This window comes from Vicia villosa, linkage group LG2 (assembly GCF_029867415.1).
Source record: "Vicia villosa cultivar HV-30 ecotype Madison, WI linkage group LG2, Vvil1.0, whole genome shotgun sequence".
Lineage (NCBI taxonomy): Eukaryota > Viridiplantae > Streptophyta > Magnoliopsida > Fabales > Fabaceae > Vicia > Vicia villosa.
In genome coordinates this window covers 137958967-137972034 of record NC_081181.1, presented here as the reverse complement: position 1 = coordinate 137972034, position 13068 = coordinate 137958967, and positions in this window count along the sequence as shown.

The window sequence follows — 13068 nt, the reverse complement described above, 5'->3', positions numbered from 1 at the left end:
ATGTTTAAACAAGTTTACTCCCTTTAGATATTGTTTTTGTTGTAAAATGCACTGATAAAATCAATTTCCCTCTAAATGAAATCGATTTCATGCTGCTGTTTTGCGCAGTTTTTGAAAAATGCAGCTGATAAAATCGATTCCCCTCTAGATGAAATCGATTTCATGCTGACAAAATCATGTTTTTTTTGCCTTTTTTAACTTGTTTTTGGTACGTCCTCTTCTCCTACTCCTTTATTTTGATGTTCACTATGAATTGCAAGTTTATAGGCCTAATTCCTCTTCAAATTCAATGGACTTAGGATGTTGATGAGATGAAAATCCTAATCCACAATATTAAGTGATTGAACTTGAAGATGGAAGGAAGCTTTAATGTAATTCCATCTTTTTCTTCTCTTTTATTTTGGTCGATGAAAATCTTCGATATCATGGGAATTCTTTTGAGTTCTTGATGAAGATGAGTCGGTTACCTCTTTTCTTTTCATACGGCATCACTTTCAGAAAACGATCTAGATATCCTTTCTCTCGCATGCATTAGCATACAAATCGTTATTGACTGGCCTTGTTATAGGGTGACTTCTATATAAGTTACTTGACGATTACTTAACATAACGCTACATTACTTGTCCCGAATCGGAAAAGATAAAAAATGGCAGAGATTGTATGCGGTTGGTTTAAGACTTTTGAAAGCTTATCATGTAGTTGCTTTGATTCTATCAATCTTCTGATGTGCTTTCATTGAATTTAAACCCGAGTTCATCATTCACTCACCATTGATCTTCATTTACTAACTATTAACAGCTAACAATTAACTTTACTTTTTATGCTCTTTATTATATTGTCCTTTATTTTATTTTTCGCTTTATGCTTTTATTTTCTCATTTATCATTCATCATCTTTATTTTTATGCCATTTTTTCCTTTGTCCACTTGGACGTATGTTTATGTTTCCACCATTTTTCTTTTGTCCACTTGGACCATACTTTACTTTTATGCTTAAAACACTAATAACCAACTTGAACAATAAAAAATACTTAAGGATCTTTATGGACTATTGGCTAATATCCTGAGCACTTTGGAGATCTAGACCTCTAGGACTTAGCATTAGGATCCTTGTTACCTTGACACCTCTGGACCTTGTTATCTTACTGTTATTCTGTCTAGAAGTCCTTGGAGTTTACTCCAAGGAATTATGTTGTTTTCTTTTTGTGTATGCAGGTGTTTCCTTGAAAGTCCTTGATGGTTAATTCCAAGGCATTGTGATAAGGAATTCATTTGTACATAGTCGTTACTCTGCCCGATTTTTGTCAAGAGCTTATGATGCATTCTAAAGGCTTAGTGCAAGTGGTGCTAAAGATAATCAAGTTCATTTGGATCCCCAATTGGTATTGTGTTGGTTTAGTGTTGGTAGTCCAAAGGATGGGAAATCTACAACGACTCTTAATGTCAAGTGTTGGCTTCTTATTTGGTTAGATTGTTCTTTTCCTTAACTTTTATTTTATTCTCTAGGATAGTCCCTTCATATTCTCCCCCCTTCTTAGATTTTCAAAATCTTCTCTCTTTTTCCAAAACCTTCTTATGTTTGCAATCTCTTTTAGAAATCTTTTCTTAAAAATATCTTTTGCCCTTGTTGGCGTTTCTTTCAAAGTTTAGACACGATTAATTGTTGTGGTGAATTGTGATACCCCATGATCTTGATATTGATTGATATGTTGGAACCTTTTCCACTTGAGAGAGCTAGTGGAATACTTGTTGATTTTATCCAAGTTGGAGTCCTTCTTACATTTGTGATGCAAAGGATCCATCTGTTCTCATGTTTAAGATCAATGGCTGAGTATTCACTCATATGATGATAAAGTGTCTATTCTTTTTAAAAACCTTTTCCCCTTTAAACGAAACTACATTAGATCTGACTTCTCCATTGCACCAAGGAGATATGTAGGCACAAAATGTAATGTCCTGCCGAGCTTATTTTAAAAACAAACAAAACCCTTTCTTTTACACACAACATCTTTTATAAACAAAGATTTTCAAAAAGGTTCATGTGGAGTACCAAAGATATGAGGGGTGCTTAAAACCTTCCCCTTGTATAATCAACACCCGTACCTAAGATCTCTCTTTTGTTGTTTTTGTTTCAAAAACTTCTTTTTGGGTTTGTTCCGCTCTTTTTCCATTTCCTATGGAAACAATAAAGCGTGGTGGCGACTTTCACTAAAATAACGAGTCGAGTTAGTCAATGACTTTGATCTCAGATTTTCCCTACTACAATGACAACATTACTACTACTTTTGCCTCTACATTTTCTTTGTTATCCACAATTTCACTCATGAAAAAAATCAAACTTCGTAATATTCTAATATATTAATATATAATTATTTTTGTCGATTTTCCTTTACCTTGTTTATTTGAAAAACAATTTTTAATAACTTTAATTTTCATTTCTTGGATTGGAAGAAAACATTTTTGTTTAAAATTCAAATATTGATGTTAAAACTTTCTCTTCTACGATAAGAGTATCTTGCAAAATGGAATAAATTATTTTTATGTTAATTTTAGAAAATTTCTTTACCCACCTCCCTATGGGGGTGACCCAAGCAAAATCCCCCAATTGCCCATGCTTCGGAGATGCATCTCCGAAGTTTTTTTTTTTGAATTTTTTTTGACTTTGGAAATGCATCTCCGAAAACACCAAAAAAGTGGTGTTTTCGGAGATGCATTTCCGAAGTCAAAAAAAAATTCAAAACCGTGAATATTTCGGAAGTTAATTTCCGAAAACATTGCTGCATATAAAATTTTCCCTCCTTCACTATTTCATCATTTTTTCTCCAAAACTTCTCCAAACCCTCTCCAAAACTCAATCAATCTCCATCCATTTTCGTCTCAAAATCAAGTTTCAAACCGTTGATCACGTTAAATGGAGCATAGAAAGCTACAATTTGAGGTAAACATCTCTCATTTCATCCCCTATTTCACTACATTGATTCAACAAATTTATGCTGAAACCTGCGATGGTTCGGAAGTTCATTTCCGAATTATATTACCTAACAAATTTCGGAAATGAACTTCCGAAATATGCCCTGACAGTTAAAAAAAAACAGTTTTGGCCAATTTTGCTAATTTTTGCATATGTTAGGTATGGTGCATCCGGACAACATTGTGCAAGACGATGACGTAGTAATTCCGAAAGTTGTCAACGTTAATAACGATCCGGTTATCGACGTTAAATCTATAATCAATGCGGTTGATGTACGACAAGAATTTACAAATGATCGGAGCTTCGGTAGTCGTGAACAATTGCTTGATTAGGTTCGGAACAAAGGTAGTAAACTTGGATTTGGAATTGTTATTTTAAGGTCCGACAATGGAAATAGTAGGCGGAAAGCTTTCGTTATTTTGAATTGTGAACGGGGTGGGAGTTATGCACAATCAAACCGGGTGCTAAAACACAAAGACACGGGATCGTGAAAGTGCGGGTGTCCGTTTAAGTTGCGTGCTACTCTGAGGGTTGATGATTTGTGGCGTTTAACCGTCATTTGTGGAGTTCATAATCATGCCTTGGATGCCAAGTTACACGGGCATCCAATTGCGTGTCGTTTGTCCCGTGAAGAGAAGATTGTGATTTCGGATTTATCGATAGTTAAAGTGGCGCCTCGCAACATTCTTGCCGATTTGAAGCGGAAAAAACCGGATAACATTTCAAATATCAAGCAAGTTTACAACGAACGACACAATCTCAAAGTTTTGAAAATGGGGCCTCGTTCGGAAATGCAACAACTTTTGAAACTATTAGGCGATAACAAATATGTGTCAAGCTTCCGAACGTCCGAGGACAAAGTTACGGTGCGTGATATTTTTTGGACACATCCCGAAAGTATCAAATTATTCAACACATTTCCAACCGTTCTAGTCATGGATTCGACGTACAAGACAAATAAATACAGGCTTCCTCTTCTAGAGATAGTCGGTGTGACCTCGACGGACAAGACTTATTCGGTCGGGTTTGCTTTTTTGGAGTGTGAAAAAGAAGAAAACTTTACATGGGCTTTGGGAATATGCAAGTCTTTGTTAGTTGATCAAAAGGTTATGCCAAACGTCATTGTCACCGACCGGGACAATGCTTTGATGAATACGGTCGATACCGTCTTCCCGATATCTACCGCGTTACTTTGTCGGTATCACATAACTTGCAACGTGAGAAGTAAGTTGAAACTCGTGGTTGGGACAAAAGATAGGCCGGATGAAAACGGTAAAGTTATCAAAGCCGGTGTTGTGGTTGATAGGATAATGGCGGCATGGAGGGAAATTATGGATGCATACTCCGAAGAGGTGTATACCGTGAAATTGGTACACTTTAGGTCTTTGTGTGGTTCCATTAAGACTTTTTGTCATTACGTCGAATCCACCATTCTTGACAAAGTGCGGGAAAAAGTCGTGTGCGCTTGGACAAATTGAGTTAGACATCTTGGTTGCACCACGATTAACCGAGTTGAATCCGCACATGTGGTCTTCAAGAGGTGGTTGGGTGATAGCAAGGGAGATTTGTGTCGGGGATGGGACACCGTGAACCAAATGCTTGAAAATCAACACAATGAAATTCAAACATCGTTCGGTCGGAGCAAGACGGTTATGGAACACCGGTATAAGGGCCAAATTCTATTCTCCCAATTGATTTACAACATATCCCGATCGGGTTTGAATTTTTTGTTTCATGAAGCGAAGCGGTCACCATTAGAAAGACATACGGCCTTCCATGTGCTTGTATACTTTCAAAAAAGAAGAAGTTGAATTCACCAATACGCATGGATGAGGTATACGACCATTGGAAGAAGCTTCGTTTTGATGATTTTGACCCGCCGAAAGAAAATGACTCCAAAATCACCATCTCCGACGAGTTGGAAGTGATAATGGAGAAGTTTGCTAAAGCGGATGACACAATGAAAATGCACATAAAAGAATAATTGCGAAAAATTGCATTTCCGGAGACCACCGATTTGAAACCGCCATCTCAACCGGTTAAAACGAAAGGTGCACCGAAAAAGTCCAAAATTACACAAGAAGACACATCAACAAAACGATATCCTTCCTACTTTGAACATGTTGATGCATCATTCCCGGATTCACCGACACCGAAGTCCAAGTGTAGTGGTAACAAAGGAGCCCGTATTTCGAAGCCACCTCGCACACCGCCGATCAAAAAATCACCCATTGTCTACATTGATGAGATGCCACTTTTTATGCACAAATATATCGATAACATCGTTGATGTTGGAGGCGACGACAATTGTGGATATCGGGCCGTTGCGGGTTTGCTCGATAAAGGGGAAAATAATCACACTTTAGTCCGACGGGAACTTATTGCGGAGTTGACTTCGTATCGGGACATCTACGGCCGACTATATGAAAATTAAGAAAAGTTTGCGAAAATTCATGATTCACTTGTTCCATCACTTACCAGTATCGCTCCGGTTTTGAAGTGGATGTCATTCCCCGATATGGGTCATCTAATAGCAAGTGCATATGATATGGTGTGTGTCGATTTGACGAGGTTTGGACTAAGTGAGACTTTCTTTCCACTTCATAGTCGTCCGCTATTGGACGCGTCGAGCCGCATCATATGCATCGGGTATCTACGATCGCGGCACTTCGTCCAAGTGTTTTTGAAACCGGGGTGTCCTATACCGGCTACTTCTTGTCAATGGACGGCAAATCGTTCAAATGAGGCGGAGACTTGGCCGGATCCTTTCGTTTCAAGAATGGCGGAGTTTGAAGAAATGATGAGCCAAGAGCGCGAGCAAAATAGAGAGCGGTCGAAGAACATACCTATTTTGGACTTAGGATCCACCGATTGGTTCGGTGAATTTTAGTTTGTTCCAGATCGTTTTTTGTTTGTAATGACCATTTTTGTATGTATTGTTGTTTATCATGTAAAATCGGACCGATTCAATACATATATAATATAAGTATGTTTTATGTCATCATTGTGTAATTTATGTCTATTTTGAATTCCTTTTGTATTTTTTACACAAAACACTAAGCAATCAACAAAATGCAAAATTTACATCTGTTTCTGCATAATTCGGAAATGAACTTTCGAAATATACTAGTCTGCCTCCAATTTTCGGAAGTTCATTTCCGAAAAGATCACTGAGCAGGATAAGGTTTGTTGGGCCATCATTGCTCCAATAAGTCTATAAATACAACACACTCTTCTTCATCCTCTTCACACCAAAATACACAAATGACACAAACCTACCCCCACCTAGCATTTGTCTACTTCACCACCGGCTACCCGATGCCGTTCCAATTTCGCTTCTCGCGCGACACGCCGTTTGCGGAGTTGATAACGTCGCTCAACACGCTATTGCAATATCCGGAAAATTGAAAGGTTGTCAAGCTCGAGTACCGCTCGCCATCGCTTAACGACGAGGGAGACATTGAGTTCACACCTTTTGAGATCAAGAACGATGAAGATTTAGCGGTTTTGTGGACAACATTCGACCAATTTTCTTCGAAGGGTCCGATCGAGTTGGACACGAAACTTCAAAGATCGGGGGATGACGTTATCAAAATGTTGACTCATCCTCACCTACCCGTGTTTAACAATATGTAACTTTAATCTTATGTAATGTGATCGATGTAATCTTCATCCGATTAAATAAAGCGAATCGTTCTTGTTTGTTATTTTTCTTCTGTCCAGACCTTATTTCGGAAGTACATTTCCGAATTCCTCCAAGGGGGGTGTTTTCGGAGATGAACTTCCGAATACACCAATTTTCTGAAAAACAACTTTATTTCGGAGATGCATCTCCGAAATCATTGTTTTTCATTAAAAAAAACACTTTTTCGGAGATACATTTCCGAAAACACATTTTTTTCAATAAAAGTACGTTTTCGAAAATGAACTTCCGAAACAAGGGGTATTTTGGTAAATTCACCAGAGGTGACCAAGAAGGTTAGGAGGTGTGTAAAGAAATTTCCTAATTTTAAAGGCGTATGAAAACTAATGTTTTGTTAGATGGATCCAAAAACTTTTTCAACTCTTATAGGGATCAATGGGGGTTAGAAAAAGCTTTGATAACCATGATGCAGTCCGCTTCAACTTAAGCCAACCATGATTTTAGTTATCTCAATGGATTTTAAAATAGTTGAGAACTCTAAAAAGACATAGGAATCAATCAAAAGATTATTTGTAAAAGCTAAAAGAAAGTCTCCTTTGATATTCCAAAATATACCATCACAACTCACAACATTTGTATTAGGGTTGGAAGCCCCATCGTAGTTGCACTTGAGCCATCCTGCATTAGGTGAAGTTCAAAGAGCTTCTTTTATGTTACGAGCTCTAGGAGGGAGGATAGAAACATCAAAAGCTCTGATTGTTGAAAAGTCAGACATTGAGACTAAGGAGGAGTTTATAGTGTTACTACCAACCAATTTAACTTGATCCAAAATTCTATTGATATAATAATTGCAACCAGACTTCTAAATCTTGTGCTTAAGTTGTTTATGGATGACCAAATCTAATTGTTTAAGAAAATGAGAGCAACCTTCATAACCAAAGATGTTTGGTTAGACCTTCCACGATTCCAAATACTTAGATACAAAGTGTGTGCGTGTATGTTTATTTTGTTCTAGACTTATTTATTTTTTGATTGATTATAAAATTATGTTTAGTTTAAAATCAATGTACTAATGTCCCTCAATAATTCTCGGTGCATAAGAATCAAAAGAGGTATTTTTAAACTAATTAATTTCATATAAAAAATTCAAGCTTTTCATGTTTTTGGTTAAAGGGATTCAAATCACCATTACATATTTGAATTTGATTCGGTCCGAGTACATTGGATTGAAATACAAATTTATGGAATTCAAATCCACAACTAAATTAGGTTCCTAATTGGCCAATGTCATCCTAGATTGGAAATATGGATATTGGATTCTAATTACATGATCCAAATCATGATTTTTGGCATTCAAATTCATAAATTTTTTAATGCTATTTTGTCTACTATTTCATAGACTCAAATCATGGTAAAACCTAATAAACGAATCACGATTCGGTTCCTCCGATCTAAACAAAGTTTTTAATGTATCATTAGTAACTTTCTTTCCCTTTAATAATAAATCTCATTCTACTTTCAAAGTAACATTATCTAATTTCCATGTTCACTTCAATATCTGCAAGGCCTTTAAATTTATTTTAATTCTTTGGGGTTGATAAGATCTAATAAGATCGAGTGTGAAACATAGATATAATTTATGAATTTTGTGAATATTCATCCTTTCTTGAGTATTAAGAATTTAATAACAAGATTAAAAGGGATTTGTTTTTCCTAAAAAAGCTATTTTTCTAGGGCTTTATGTTCTTTGGAGCTTAAAGGCTTTAAAGGTGCAAGAAGATTGCCAGCAACTAAGATTGAAGACCAAATTCAAATTTTATATAATTTTTTTTTTCTATTCGTACTGGTTTTGACCCATCACAGGTGGACCACTAATCCGGCTCGTGCGTAAAGACATGCGCACTGACCAAACAAAATTGTTCCGCCTGAGAATCAAACTCGGTATTTCCAAATACGTCCTTGGATGGGTTCCTTTAGAATTTGGAGATTTTTCAAGATTTCAACAAAAGAGATTGAAGGCATAAATGCTCACATGATTAAGATATTTGTCCCAAAAAATTGTATTTATTGTAAATCAAACATTCATCGATATCATAGTTAGAAGAAAGTCTATTAAAATTGTGATAGGACATGATTAGGCCACAAACAAAGATGGGGTGGTTGAACGTGCATAAATCACATTGTCATATTTTCCGATGGCCACTCTTTAAGTTTATGAAATTTAGTTCTTGCAATTTATGAAATATCAAAAAAGTGTTTTTTAATTATTGTAAAATTCTGGGTATGTTTGTTTTGGTTTTTTTTAAAAAATGATTTTTATAGTGTTATCAAATTTTGTGAAAAAATTGTTTACAAAGAAATTTTTTATAAAAGCTTTAAATGAAAATTTTGTTTGAATAGTTATTCTTAAAATATGATTTTAGGTATTTCATCTAATTATGGGGAAAAAATTTGAATATCAAAATTTCAAAAAATCACTTAATTTTGAAGCTATTTGAAATAGATTTTCATAAAAATCATTTTTGAAATACAACTTTTTTAAAAAATTATGATTTTGACTATGTTTTGGTCTTCAATTATGTATGTTTATGTTATAAGATGTCAAAATCAGTGTTTCATTTTAGAAAAAACAAATATAAAAAAACTTGTAATATTTTAAAAAACGATTTTAAAAAATCTATTTTCAAAAATAAAAAAAAAATCTATTTTTTTAAAGCTGAAACAAACTGACCCTCTATCAATGATTGAAAAGCATTTTGTTAGTACAATTTAAATTTAACTTGTTTATGACATAATACCACCTTGAACATAGTAAATAATTAAACTTTATCTTAATATTTTTTTATTCTAAGAGATTAAAAATCATATTTCCCATTTAATAAAATTTTAAGAAACTTTATTCAACTTAAATTTACATAAGTTTGTTCTTGTATTGAATCATATTCTTTTTTCAATTTATAATTTTATATTTGTTTATTTGAACCGGTTTACTCTGCATTAAGTTTAAATGTTTTAAGATTGTATCTATTTTAATACTAGCACATAAACTAAAAAGTCAATTTAATGCATAAAACGAGAGACATACTAAATAATTATATCATATAATGTTTTAATTTAACATTTGATGAGATAATTCACATGATAAATTAATCATGAAATTTATTATATTATGTATTTTTAATTTAAATTTTTATCTTAAATATGAACCGAGTTAAAAACTAATAAGATATAACATGATAAGAAAAATAAATCATTGTTTTATCTTTAAAAAAAATTCTAAAAAAATAAAAAAAATAAAAAAACTGAATAAAAAACCAAAAAAGGAGAATGACATTTAATTAAAAAATAAAAAATAATCTATTAAAATTGTTATATTTTTTAAAAAGAATATTCTTAAAAATTTCCAAAAACTGAATATGATGATTATTATCATTTTAAACTAAATATAATTTTCTTACAATGACAATTTTTTCAATTACATATAACATAATATATATCATATATTTAATTATATTATCTAACATATATAGTAAAATTACTTTTTTCCTCATGATTCCTTAAAAAAAGTTGAAATTAATTATTTAGCAGTGGGTTTTTTAAGATTATTTTAACTAATTTGGCTGCTTTTAAATATTTTTATTTTGTATATTTGTTAATTTTACAACTAGAAAAATTAATTAAATAATATAAATAATTTTTGGTAATTTTTATTAATTGTGTGTTTTTTTCCGTGACTAGTTTACATTTTATTTTAATGTTTTTATTTGAAAATATTTAAACTATTTTTTATTCCTAGTAAAGAATATTTATATTTAATTATTTGGAGTATTTTAAAACCAATATTAAAATCTATACTAAATAAAATGAAATCATAGAATAAAATGAAAAGTGGTGGCTCTAATATTCTACTTTAGTGCATTTTCATTCTCATTTTTATTAATATTTTATATGATCAGAAAAGACAAACAATATGAATTATATAACAGTCATCTAGTTACTACTTTATTCCGCTTTATTTCAAACATATTCTTAAACTATTTCTTTCTGTTGATGAACCCATCCTTATCATGTTTTTTGAATTTACATTGTATTTCAATTATTGTTCTCAAATAGGAATGACAACCGAAATGGATATTATAATACTCATCATTAAGTTTAAGGGAAAAAAAAGAAAATGCAAAGTATTTTTATACTATCAACCAATAAGAAACATGTATCAAAATAAATCTCATTTTTAATTTTAAAAAACTAAAATTATATGGTAAATTAAAGTATTTTAATTTATTGTATATGTAAAACTGTTTTACACTAACAGTGCACTATCTTTAAACTCTAAATTCAAAACTATTTCCCTGGTTCTATCCACATGGAGATCAATGTTTATACTTCTATTTTATGAGTTTATAAGTATTCATATTGGTATTCATTTATCTGTATTTTTAATAAAATTATATTGATTAATTGTAATTTATCATGTTATTTTAAATTTTTAATAATATTTAAATATATTATTGTTGAGTTAAGAAATAAATAATTTTTTTATTAAAATATATATAAGTTTAATAGTAATTTATTTAATAAAATTGATAAAAATATATGTGTATATAATAATAATAATAATAAAAATAAAAATATATATTATGCGGATATAAGGCGAGTTGTATATTAAAATATTTATATTCACTTATTTTCATGATTAATTGTCTGTGGCTATATCTATATCCATTTTAAAGGTTTTTACCTATATGAATTTTGAGAATATCCATTCAATTGATCCCTAATCAACACAAATTTATGTGACAATATCAAACATTTATCGAGATGTATTATTTCACTGCAATTTTATAAACAAACATATTATTAAACCATTTTAAAATATAAGAATGAATATAAAGAAAGAAAAGTAAAAGTATTGTCTATTTTTGTTATGAAATAACTTATTTAAAAACAATGTTATTTTAACATGTTTTAGAAACGTAAAAAAAGTGTAATTTACTCTCTGTATTTTATTATAAAAAAAGTGTATATCAAATGACAAGTTGTTTTACAATTTTAATAAATTATTAATATTCTTAAATATTTCTTATTTTTATTTCTAATTTTTATTTCTAATTTTTAATATTTATTTTAATTACATTATTATTAATAAATGATAATTTTATAAAAATTTTCCCATACTCATTTTTTTTAATATCAAAACGATCTATGATAAAGATGGGAGAAATATTATTTACAAAACTGTTCTTGCATAAATAAAATTACCCTAATGTAGATGTATGTCTAGTTTCACTTTGGAAGCACATATAATTGATTATGAATATATAGAATTGATTTTGATATATTTGATTATTTTAAAGTAAAATTGATATGTTTGAAACATATATGATATCTTTCTCTTAAATGTCTAAACCATTTATCTTTTTTTATTTTTTTTATTTTTTTAATAACTTATACTTTTCTTTTAAAATATTAAAGTTTTTTACTCAATTTATTACAAATATATAATATTCTAACGTTAAACTTTATTTAATCCTAAGTAATGAAAAATATCTTGTAAAAAAAAAAGGAACGAGGGATATAGATATGCTTACTAAAAGTTTAATTGTTGTTTAATAATTTTTTATTGAAAGGGATTGAGTATCAATTTTTAAGTTAGATTATAGTGGTGTTGAAAAACTAAAAAACAAACTATATTTAAAAGATATTATAAAAATAATTGAATTCAACTTTTTATTGCAAAATTATCATTTTTAATTTTCACGGGAAAAATAGCTAAGTAACTGAGTGTCTTTTTTCGAGAGACTACTTTTAAATTAATTTTTTTTATTTGAAAATATTTAAACTATTTCTTTTCTGGTAAAGAATATTTAAACTATTTTCTATTTCATATTTAATTGTCTGGAATATTTTAAAAGCAATGTTATAATCAATAAAAAAGAATATGAAGTCATAGAATAAAATGAAAAGTGGTGGCTCCATTCTACTTCATTGCATTTTTATTCTCATTTTTTTCATAATAAGTTTGATAATAAAACATTAAAACAATAATACTTTCTTTCAATCTATTAATAAGTAAAAAATTATTTTAAATTTATTGAATAAGTAAAAAATTATTCTTAGATTCATTAAATAAATAATATATTTGATATATATAATATTTAAATATTTTAATTATTTAATATATTAAAATACTCCTAATAATTTTACAAATAGGATAACAGCGGATATAACTTATATATTATTTATCTATATACTATTTTATACCATTTTGTTTCAAATGTATTCTTAAACTATATCTTTTGTCGATAAACTCATCCTTATCATGTTTTGTCGATAAATTCTAAATTCAATCAAACAGGACCTTACTCCATTTTTTAAATTATAAATCGTTATATTTTTTATTAAAATATTTGTTTTATAATTTTAATAAATTATTAATGTTATTTTTTCTATTA